The 12,546-nt window shown below is 33.9% G+C and overlaps 1 long non-coding RNA gene across 1 annotated transcript; it reads left to right on the top strand.

Annotated features, from left to right (window-relative positions):
* The first annotated feature begins 2,621 nt into the window (after positions 1 to 2,621).
* Positions 2,622 to 11,489, top strand: LOC126956439 (uncharacterized). The gene is made up of 3 exons (XR_007726380.1): positions 2,622 to 2,693; positions 4,037 to 4,088; positions 11,344 to 11,489. It is a non-coding gene; the product is annotated as an uncharacterized LOC126956439 (long non-coding RNA).
* Positions 11,490 to 12,546: the final 1,057 nt, after the last annotated feature.

Here is a 12,546-nt window from a genome sequence, read left to right as displayed (position 1 = left end):
CATGCCTTACAGAAAGGAGTCAGAAACTAGTAAAAATAAGATAAATTTTCGAAAGTCTTATTATTTTTATAATGAAAGCTTTCTTCATACTTGACGTATTCTAGAAAATGTAAGAAAATTATCCAGCATATTATTCTGGGAATTCAACATTCACATTCAAAAATCAATCAATGTATTTTAACTATGCTAACAGAATAAAGAAGAAAAATAAGGCATCTGATAAAATTCAACACCTTTCCTTAATAAAAAATTTTATCAAACAACGAATGTCCTTAATTTGATAAAAGATATCAACAAAAACCTATAGCAAATATCCTATTTAATGGTTAAATATTGAAAACTTTCTCTTGAGAAAATTGAGGTAAGATTGCCACCATCACCAGTTCTATCCAACATCATCCTGGAGCTCTTGGCCAGTACAATGAGGTACAAAAATAAATAGCAATGTGTTAGAGGAAAAGAAAAAATATGTTATAATTTGTGTAAAGTACAATTGAATAACTATTTAGAAAACATTAACTAGTAAATTCAGCAGTGTTTCTGCATGTAAGATTAACATAAACATAAAACACTTCTAAATATAAGCAAACTTTAGAAAATAAAAATTTTATGATGCTAACTTTTAGAATAGCTTTAAAATTCATCAAATACCTACCAATAAACCTAATACAGTATATTCAAGATCTCTACAAATGAAGCTAGGAGGCATAAGGGAAGTTAGAGAAGACTCAATGAGTGAATAACGATACCATGTTCATGGACTGGATAATCTAGTGTTGTGTATCCAACGTGCCCTAATCGATTTATAGAGTCATTGGAATTCCAATCAAAATTCCATTGTTTTTGGTGGAAATTGACAAGTTGAATATAAATATGTGTGGAAAAGCAAAAGACCAAGAATAGAAATGAAAATTTTGGAAAAGAACAAAGTGAGGAATCTCACATTGTGAAATATCTACACTTTAAATCATCAGTAATTAAGACAGTGGAGTGATGAAGTAAGAATAAACAAAGCAACACACAACATCTAGATACACTCACTTGAATTATGACAGAGGTCCTCTCTAGTGCAATTGTGAAAAGGTGTTCTTTTTCAATAAGTGGTTCTAGGTCAATTGAATATTCATATGGAAAAAAAATGTTTCTTTTGATCGCTACCTCAGATGATTAAAAAAGAAATAGTATCTCTGTGGATTGTAGATCTAAATTGAAAGGTAAAACAAACATCTTTTAAAAGATAACAGAGACTGTCTCTGTGATTTTGGGGTTTATAAATATTTCTCAAATAGGCTATCAAAAACATTTGCTAGAAAAGTAAAAGACTTCTAGAGTGGACTTTATGAAAATTTTTTGCTTTTATTTATTAAAAATGGCCAGTAAGAAACAAAAAAGATAAGCCTCTGAGTGGAAGACTTTGTTGGCAATACATATTCATGAGAAAGGCAGTCTTCCTTTCCTGAACTCCTATGTTCAGGAGTATGAACATAACTTCTTTAAATCAAGAAAAACACAGACTTAATTTTTAAAATTTAAAAAATGGGCAAAATATTACAGAAAAGAAGATATTCAAATGTCCAATATGCATAGACAGCATTGCTCGGCATCATTAGTCATCAGAGAAATTAAAAATAAAACCAAAATGAGATTATATTAAAAATGAAACAATAAATTAACTTAAAAATGAAAGTTAAAAATGTAAAACGCTGAAAATGAAAATTCTTGAGAAGGATGTTGAACAAATGGAAATCTTATATTCAGCTAGTCATTATGTAACATGAGCTGCCCACTTTGAAAGATTGTTGGGTAGTATTTACTGAAGCTGAAGATCCACAAACTCTATGACATTCTGAACATTCAGAAACTCTGTGACATTCTATCATAGATGTTTACTTAACAGAAATGAAAAGCTATGTACATCAAATGACATACACAAGAATGTTCATGACAGCAGCCTAAAACCTAATATAACCAAATAGTCATGGTATATTCACATAAAGTGATGCTATACAGTAACATAAATGAAGGCACTATTACTGCTCACAGCATCATGGGTGAATTTCACAAACATAATATTGAGCAAAAGAAGAAACATAAAACACCAAGCGCAGTATAAACCTATTTCCATGAAGCACAAAACCCAGTAGAGCAAAGAGATAGCCAAAGAAGGCAGCCCACTGGTTACCTTTTTGGAAATAGTGCAACAACTTGGAGCAGACAGAAAGGAGGTTACTGTGTTAGTGGAATGTCCAATTTATCCAGTTTATTCCTCTGAGTGGTGAGTGCATGGGTATGCTTGCTTTGGGAAAATTCCTCAAGCTATATCTATATTCTCTCCTTACCTTATGGTGTGTAGGATAGATTTCAATAAAAACTTTATTCAGTTATAAAAGAAAAAATATATATATTTGCCATTTCTATAACGAAGAAGTCACTGAATATCATTTACTTAAAATATCTCAAAGGAAATGTATATTTCAAACCAGAGAGTTGGTATCCCTGGCTATACAGTGGATTCGTGGGCAGTGTTATGTGAATTGCTTGATAGAGTAGCAGAATCTTTCGTTTGTACATCCTAAAGTAATTTCTCTGGTGCCAGAAACAATTTTGCTCCTTGTTCACAGACGCTGAAATGGAAATGGCTTAAACAACTTACTAATCGCCACAATCAGTGGAATATGGAAGAGGAGACAGAGGTACTAAAATCCTACAAGCATTTTCTATTCTGCCAGAATCTCTGTCAGTGGGTTCTTTCTTCATTTTAATTGGCATTCAATTATTTTTTTAAAGTCACGATTTTAAAGAAAACAGTGGATACTAGGTAATTCCCCCAAATATGAGGCCAATGTTCCATAGACAAATGTGTAGTCATTTTGTAGTTTGTCGACTGATGATGCTTTTTGACCTGCTTCTGGTTTTGAACTTCAGAATATAATTATGTAACGTCACATTACAGAAAACACTAAAAAAAGGGCCCTTCTCATTGAATAGTGCCATTGTACTCAGTGTTCTGTGGCTGTTTTGTGCTGTGCGGTTTATGTAGTTTTAATTGTTATTGTTTATGATGATGATGTTTTAATTGTTGATGTAACACCCTGAGCATCTTGGTGAAAGCTTCATAATAATTAAAATATTATTATAATAGTTCCTAGAAGGTAAAGAAATAGACAGGGTTCCTTAGAGCAGAGTTTTTGTGGCAACTAATTGCACCAAAAATCAACATATTTCCTCTGGGGCTGTAGGAGGTAAGACTAAAAAGCACATTTCTTTGCCACCCCCAGTCCTCCCTGCTGCTCCCACTGCCTTTGTGACTAACAAGGTTTGCTTTTTTATTTTTTAATTCAGTTTGATCACTGACAGTGTCAGCTCTGATATCCCCACAGTCTCAATGGCATTATTGCAGCCTGAGAAATACACAAAACCTAAAGTACACATGCACGTTGTCAGTGGTAATCATTTTTCTTGATGGGTATGTTAGCTTTTTGCAATATCTGTTGCTACTTATTACAAAAAATTAAAATTTATTTATTAATTATTAACTTATTTCGTGGAGGAAAGAAATTTTCAAAAAGTTGAATACTTCTGTGCATTGGAGTTTGTCTTTTATCTTTTATTTTAATGTCGTAATAGTTTTAATAGCTGTAAGAGTGATTTTAATGGATATTTCCTATCTTTGAAAAGAAACAGTTCATTAATGCTTTTGTTCCATGCAGTGCGTGTGTGTGTGTGTGTGTGTGTGTGTGTGTCTGTGTGTGTATACTAGAAAATAGTGGTTGTCCTGTGGGAAGAGATGATAGGTGATTATATCCTTCCAAATGTATTTCTTTGCTCTCTGCAAAATTACATGCATTATTTAATTTCTAAAACTTTATTAGACCATATGGGTCAAATAATTCTTATCTGCCTTCTATTGTTAAATTAATGGTTATGCATTCAGAATCATCATATATAGATCAAAACTCTTATTTTTAAAATTGGATTTTATAATGCCCAAAGACAAGCTTTATCTACCTTTTTTTTTACTGACTTTTTCTTATAGGAAGTCAAATATGAACTATTCCAACTGATCAATTTTCATAGACTTCATGAAGGTGAGAGTATGAAAGAGAATTTCATGCTTTTTAGAGATTTAGTGCTATAAATAATCACATCAGTCTCAACTAGAGAATCCTATGAATCTGCTAACAAATGTTGTTCCTAGTCTTTACATGCCTGATAACTAAAAATGACTTAATTCTATTAATGATTACTTTGAAACAAAAAAAGTATCACAGAATGGAATTTGCAGATCTGGAACATGAAAATTATCAAAAACCTTTTTATAGAAAGCAGTAGCAATTAATGCTATAGAGCTACAATTTTATACTGAATTTGGGGGGTCAAAGATGAAAGGTGATAGCATAAAGTTGTGCTTCACTGAAAATATTTAATGTATAATTTTTATCTTATATTAATTAAAATATTTTAAAGTATGCTTCTTTTAAAGAGTAACTTTTAAGGAGAATGGAGTACAAAAATCAATCTTTTCAATGCAAGTCTAGCATTGTAAAAAATTATGAAATGTATAAATTTAATTGATTCTCTTCGGAAGTGAACACAGCCATTAACTTTTTGTTGGAAAGTTTGACGTTACTGGGTTCTGACAGGGAAGTGAAACACAAAGAGAAGAAAACTGGGAATTTCTAGAAAAGATGCTAGAAAACAAATGTTTTCCTTTATTTTCCCATTTGAGATCAACATTTACAAGCTATGAATTCACTTTTTGCTTCTGGATGTGGACGAGGGTAAAGTTTTGGAATATTCACCGAATATCCTTGTTTGTCCATAATGTTATATATTCAAAGTTTTAATTCAATGACACATATTTTAGCTGCACACAATATTCTTTTAGTGGTATGTCAAGAATTCTTGGGCTTAGAAAAGACTATTTTTTTTCTCCCCAGGTAGAGTTGACCATTTCCTTTTTCTTCTGCTGAATCTTTTTTGCAGTGTGTATCACATTTTATACACATACTGGTTTATATGTTATCTCTCTCTACCAGATTGTAATGTGAATAAACCGTGTCTTCATAGCCCTGGGTCATTCGCATTGCTTCACCATAAATGTGTTTGCAATAAGTGATTTATAAATTATTAAATGAATGAATAAACGCTTTTGTAAACCACACCTCATTGACCCAGAGATGTGTACATAACACCTTAGCATTAATTTAGGAAGCTATTTTAGAAGACTATCCAAGAACAAAGTATAACCAATTACTTCTGGGTAGTTGGAATGCAACTCAGAAGGCTATCCTGTGGAAGCGATCAGAAGTTACTGATAGCATTTGCACAATATCAGTTGCAAGTTAATGAGCCACTATACCTTTTGGCTTTGAGAGTATCAAATTAGGAGTAGCCGTTCTTAGAGCCACAAAGGTTTAATAAAAGCAGAATCTACAAAACTGAACAATAGCTGTCAGAAACACTTCTATGAAAATATTTATCAGCACAAATATAAGAAAATGCCCAGCATATTATGGATTGTGATCAGTCATAGATAATGACTACATGATGGATACAAAAGGACTGAGAAATTTACCTGAGAAGAGTATCTTGAGAGAACCAAGCATTTCTTACAGCTGAGAGTTTTACCAATTCCGCAGGGCTAAGGTGCTGAAGTTAATATAAGAACTTCACTATACCCGTATTTTTCACTAGAGCCCCAACTAATTATACTTTTGTTTTGGAACTTTGATGTATGACACAGAAGTTTTTAAAACTTCACTACACCTATGTTTTCCATTAGAGATCCAACTAATTATAGTTTTGTTTTGGAACTTTGATATATCACATGGAGAGGTTTTTAAAATGATATTTAAGACATGATTTTAATATTTCTCTTTTCTATGCTAAGCCAATTATTTCTTTCAAAACCTCACATGATCATTAAAGGAATAACTCATTAGTGTAGTGGTTAGTAGGAGAGGAGTCAGAAATAATCACTCTGCTCTCTGGAAGGAGAGTTGGAACCTATCACAGTGGGCACAGGATCAAGGCTGCTGTGCATCAACCCTTAATGGGTGTTTTGGGTACACGGTGGTAGGATTGGGACTGATGGTTCAGGCCATTTGGAAGTCTGCCTCTGCCTTATAGTATTGCTTGTTTGGCAGAAACGGCCAGAGCTGACAAATACTTTCCAAGTTTTTGCATCTGGGCACAGACAGGACTCTGCTCCTTATTTTTTTATGTTCTGTCTCTCTTTCTGTGCTGCTTTGGATAAAGTCTCTCGCGAAGTTCTGCAACTTACTTACTTCCTTTACTGCCTGATGTTGACATAAATGAATTTCAGGATTGAACCCAGCTCCCAAATCTCCACTGCATTCTTTAAATTCTCTCTGAGTTTTCTCATAACAAATTATGCAACATGCACATACAGAATGATGAAAACAGTGGAAAAGAGAAGAAATTACATGGATCAGGGAGATGAAACCCAGTCTATTTCCAGTTCTCTGAAGTTATGTATCTGTTTTCATTCTCACTTTGGAAACTTTCACTATATTTCATTTCACTTGTGTACTTTGGCAAGCAACAAATTCAGCTGCAGATACTTGCTCTTTTGACCTTAACAAGAATGAACCCCAAGTTTCTATTCAAGTGATAGCAGAATTTCCAAATATAGGAGTCGAAGTCAGTTATGAAGACACAAAGTTATACTGAAACGAATGAAGAATAAAATCTAGTGAGGCAGGAAAAAAGAGTGGGAAAAAACCTTACAGAATTAATGAAATAAAAATTCAAAGTATATGATAAAGTGATAATAAGTGATGTTAGTATAGTTAGTATAAGTTAAGTGACATTTCCTCTCATCTCTATTAAAACTTCACAGGTTCAGTTTACTCTAGTCATTGCGGTGAGCTGATTAAAAGTTCTGAAATGCTATTCATCATTAAACCATCTGAATATATTATTAAAACTGCAAAATGAGTTTTCCCCCAGGCAAACTGAATAAAACAAACTGCAACAACTTCATGCTGTGTCTATACAACACAGAATAAAATGGAAATTTCTCACTCTTCACTTATTTTGATCGATGTGCATCACTAAATGCGAGAGCTGGAACCACATTTTTACTTTGTGGCCTGTAGGAGCCTGCATAGTTGTCATATTGATCTGATCAGAACCTAAATGTATCATTTTGGGGGGTTGAATTTAGCTCGGTTGTATATTTCAAAGGGATTTCAGTCTTTTTAAACTGGTTGTCTTTCATTCGGTTTTTTTTTTTTTTTTTTTTAAATTTGAGATGGAGTCTCGCTCAGTCGCCCAGACTGGAGTGCAGTGGCGCGATCTCGGCTCACTGCAAGCTCCGCCTCCCAGGTTCACGCCATTCTCCTGCCTCAGCCTCCCAAGTAGCTGGGACTACAGGTGCCCACCACCAAGCCCGGCTAATTTTTTGCATTATTGGCCCATGAAATAATACAACAAAGAGGGTGAGCTCGGTGGCTCACGCCTGTAACCCTAGCACTTTGGGAGGCCAAGGCGGGCGGATCACGAGGTCAGGAGGTCTAGACCATCCTGGCTAACACGGTGAAACCCTGTCTCTACTAAAAAAAAAACACAAAAAATTAGCTGGGCGAGGTGGCGGGCACCTGTAGTCCCAGCTACTCGGGAGGCTGAGGCAGGAAAAGGGCATGAACCCAGAAGGCGGAGCTTGCAGTGAGCCGAGAATGCGCCACTGCACTCCAGCCTGGGCGACAGAGTGACTCCGTCTCAAAAAAACAAACAAACAAAAAAAACCAAAAATAATACTACAACAAAGAAAAATTATGTTTGGATTAAATGAATATAAAGAAATCAATATGATTAAAAGATTCTTAGATTGATAGTCAAAAAGATGGGAGAGAATTAGAAAGAGCCTTTGGGAATTTATTTTCTACACCTCCATTACTTGCTTTTTCATGAAACATGGATGATATCAGGTACATTTACAGACACATAGAGAGACAGAGAGAGAGAGAGATTGCTTACATTATAATGGGAAGGAATGATGTATGGTTTATAGGGCATCATGGGGTAAAATGGATAAAATGGGAATGTATAGTAGGACATTTACCTTAGACTTGGGATACAGAGGTTTCCCAATAAAGTTGATAACAATAGCAATTATTTCCTGAATACTCACCATATACTAGGTACTAGATTAAGCTCTTCACATGCATTAACTCGTTTATTCTCTAACAAAATTTTGAGAGGTAGTGTCAGCATTCTCACTGTATATATAAGTAAACAGGTTTCCAAAGACCTTTTCCCCAAAGCCCCTTACTAGAAAACATATTTGAATTTAGGTCTGAGTGATTCGTAGCTGAAAGCTCTTATCTTCTAGGCTTTATGTTAAGGTAAGTACTGAAGGACCACCTATGAGTAATCTTCCGCTAGGAACTGCACATCTGAGTAACAGGGGTGCTCAAATGAGCACACAAAGAGGTTGAGACAAGGATGTTTACAGAAGCAATGTTTATTAAGCAAAGTTTCTAATAAACTAATTGTCCACTAATGAGGGAATATTTTAAAAAGTAGGCATCTATAAAGAAGGTTGTAAAATATTATAGAGAAGAATCCAACCATCTGGATTCAAAATTCAGCTCTGCTTTTTCCTCACAGTGTGACCTTGAGAATGTAGCTATACTTCTCTGTGACTTTATTTTCTATTTGTAAATTAGAAATGCTAATGTATATCTAACTCATTTATGAGAATTGCATAAAACAGTCCAGGTAAAATACCAAAATGTCTTGTTCATAATAAGAGTTAAATAAATATTAGTCATTATTATGTAATGGATCTTGTGCATAGTTAAAAGAAATTATGTTCTAGCAATGAAAAACCCTCCAGGACATATTTCTGAGTGTAGACAAAGAAGTTGCAGATTACTGACATGACATAGTATTTATGAAGCTGTGTTCTTTCAAAGAGATATCTCACGTATATAAACACATATGAAAAAGGACACCTGATGGTCTTTTTTTTTTTTTTCTTGGTCACACAAATAGCCCTTCAAAGCATCAACACAGCTATCATAATTTTGTCAGTCTTTACTAATTGTGTTTATGCATGAATGTCAGGGAAAAAAGTGACTTGGGTTAGAGGGGAGGGAGGAACATCTGTTAAAGTTATACTTTTCATTTGCTTTGACATAAACATGTACACATATGAATATGTGTATGCCTTTCTAAAGTTGGGGAAAGGCCAAGTTCCGTTGTCCCATTGAGAGCAAAAATACATTCTGGAAAGACTTCAAACATGCTTCTGCCAAATATGGCTTTCATCCTATTTTCAAACAAATATTGATGTCTTTTGCTAGCAGGATTCTTTAAAAGGATAATGAAGTTTAAATGTTTTTCTGTGAGTAAAATCATGTACCTCTTTAGGAGATATTGAGATTTTCTTAATTCCCCGGGAACTTTGTAGCATTATAATGGCTATTTTTGAGTAATCGGACTGTTTCTTTAAATCCTATCATCTCTGAGGGTATAATTGCTGCCATCATTGGCATTTTGTCCAAGTGCACTTTCTGTATTATTCTTCATAGATATTAAAGCCTTGCCACATTCCTGTTGTTCCTGGAGGAGAATGTGGCCGGCCTGGTACTTTCAGTCTTCACATTCTTTCTCAGCCATGCCAGTCATTTTGCTCATACAACTGAGGCAGTCTCAGCAAGGTTTGTGAAAAGCACAAACTCTGCAGAAGTGTGGGAAATGACTAAATTTCTGGAATTTCATGAGAAAGAAAGATACTGGTGCGAGTGAGGGGAGGATTGGGGAAGAAGTTCTGGCATCATCTAAATGTTCACAGATTCAAGCAAATGAACATTTGTCTCTTGATGCTAAATCCATCACTTTTTGGGTAAGGAATAAAGCATTCTCCTTTCAATTATATTCAGGCTATTTTGAGATTTTAAATATTATTATTATTGGCAGAGAAGGTACACATGTATGCATATATACATAGGTGCATAAATAGATGTGTGTTTATCTATCTGTCTGTCTGTCTGTCTGTCTATCTATCTATCTATCTATCTATCTATCTATCTATCTATCTATCTATGCATCCATCCATCCATCCATCTCATCTATTTATCTACAAGAATGCCAAGCACAGCATTTTGTTTTAAAGCCAAGAATACATTCTTTTGAATATTTTAATTTGCCTTTTTTCTGGAGGACAATAACTCTTTTTTTCAAGTGTACTTTCCAACCAGAAATTATGCAGCCCTTCTATAGAGTAGAGCATTTAGGACCTTGCATTACTCATTTGAGAAGTTCTTAACTATTTGAGATTCTAGGTAACAAAAGAAAGAAATACTTCATTTTATATATTTTTAATATAATTAGTAAAATATGCACAGATTTTGCAATTTATAAAAATCTTTCAAATTTATTTTTTATTTTATCTTTATACACAACTATAAAATAGGTCAATTGCTTTTTATTAGAGACAACTGATTATCTTTTTTAAGATAAACTTTTAAAATTAGATCTTATTTTTTCTCAATATTCTATTTCTGATAAATCAAGAGAAGTTTTTAAATTACATCATTGCTTTCCATACAGAGATAAGTTATTCTGAGTAGAGGCCTTTTAAGTTTACACAAACCTACAAAGAGCACTGACTTTAAAACAAGAAGGTTTACCTTACTATTTTTCTATCACTGACTGTGGACTTTTGCAGATTAACATGACAACATTATGTTCTACTTAAAAGTAATTTTTTCAATTATAAAAGTTTCAATCATCTTTTTGGAACCTATTTTAAAATAACACCCATTTTTGTAATTTTGTAAGTCTAACATGCAAATCTTTCTTTTTTAGAAAACTCAGAAATTATTGAATAATATAACGCAAAAAAATAAGCAACTCAGAACTCTACTTTCCAGAATTTTTAAAAAACTAACATTTTGGCTTATATACTTCCAGACTTGAATATATAATTCCAAAGGAACATATAGTTAAAAACACAGGGGCTACATTGTTTCAAATAATAGTATGTTATTACTACTTTAAAGGTAATCAGATACATTTTAAAATGTGATTTAAAAACTGCACAGTGTTTCTGGTATGCTGGTAACAAATTTATTTTATTAACCCTGTTCTTCATCATTTAGATGGCTTCCTGATTTAGCTTTTAAAATTAGTGCTGTAATAAACATCCTTACTTAGAGATGGTCCCTGGCCTACAACAGTTGGATTTATGATTTTTTTTGACTTTACATGGCTTATTGGGACATCATTCCATGGTAAGTTGAGGAGCATCTGTATTCATCTTTTCCCACTTGTTCAGTGTTTTGTTTTGTTTTGTTTTTCTCTCTGCAGGATAAATTCCTAAGAATGTTATCACTGAAATAAAAACTTAGATCCTCAAAAGGCACTTTCAGCATATGGCCACGTTGTTTTTCCAGACAGACTCCACTAATTTATGCTGTCACCAGCAGGTTTTAAGTAACCATCTCTCCTTACACCCACACCGGTATTATTATATTTTTAAAATCTTGAAAAATATTTAAGTGAATAATAATTATATATGTTTATATATCTATATGTGTGTGTGTGTGTGTGTGTGTGTGTATATATATATATGTATGAATGAGACAGAGTCTCACTCTGTTGCAGGCTGGAGTGCAGTGGTGCAGTCAGGCCCACTGGGAGGCTCAAGTGATTCTCCCACTTCGGCCTCCGGAGTAGCTGGGACTACAGTTGCGCACCATCATGCCTAGCTAAGTTTTGTATTTTTTGTGGAGACAGGGTTTCACCATGTTGCCCAGGCTGGTCTCCATACAAGCAATCCTCCCACTTTGGCTTCCCAAAGTGCTGGAATTACAGGTGTTAGCCACCACACCTGGCCCAAATAATGGAATTATATTGTTACTTTAATTATACTTTGATATAAGCTGAGGTTGATTATATTTATTGTTAACTTACTTCCAACTCAGGTAGTATTTTTCTTTACTTAAAAACAACTTTAGAAGATGTATTGCCATGCCATATATATATATACACACACACATACACATATGTATACACACACGTGCGCGCGCACGCACACACACACACACACACACACATATATATTTATATATATATAAAACTTCTTTATTTTCAGTCTATTCCTGTTAGAACATAGGCTCTTGTCTCTTTTGTTATGGTTATTGGTCTGTCAATAACACCTAAAACGGTACCTGATACAAAGTAGACTTTCAAACTATCTTTGTTGAATGCAAGAATAAATTTGTACTTTTTTGGTATGTAAATTAACTCCTCATCCTCTTTATGTATTTTCTTTTGGAAAAATACTTTGGCATATCTTCATAAGATATTGATTGTAAGAACTAATTATGTATTTAGGTTGTTATCTGCCCTATATGTTACCTTTTTTTCGTTGTTTGTATTTCTTTTTTTCTTTCTTTTTATTTTGTTTTTTGAGACAGTATTTCACTCTTGTCGCCCAGGCTGGAGTACAACGGCACCACCTCAGCTCACCACAACCCCTGCTTCGTGGGTTTAAGCAATTCTCCTGTC

This window comes from Macaca thibetana, chromosome 6, assembly GCF_024542745.1.
Source record: "Macaca thibetana thibetana isolate TM-01 chromosome 6, ASM2454274v1, whole genome shotgun sequence".
In the NCBI taxonomy this organism is placed as follows: Eukaryota; Metazoa; Chordata; class Mammalia; order Primates; family Cercopithecidae; genus Macaca; species Macaca thibetana.
The sequence above is the reverse complement of the archived record's forward strand: the minus strand, read 5'-3'. Positions and strand labels throughout refer to the sequence as shown.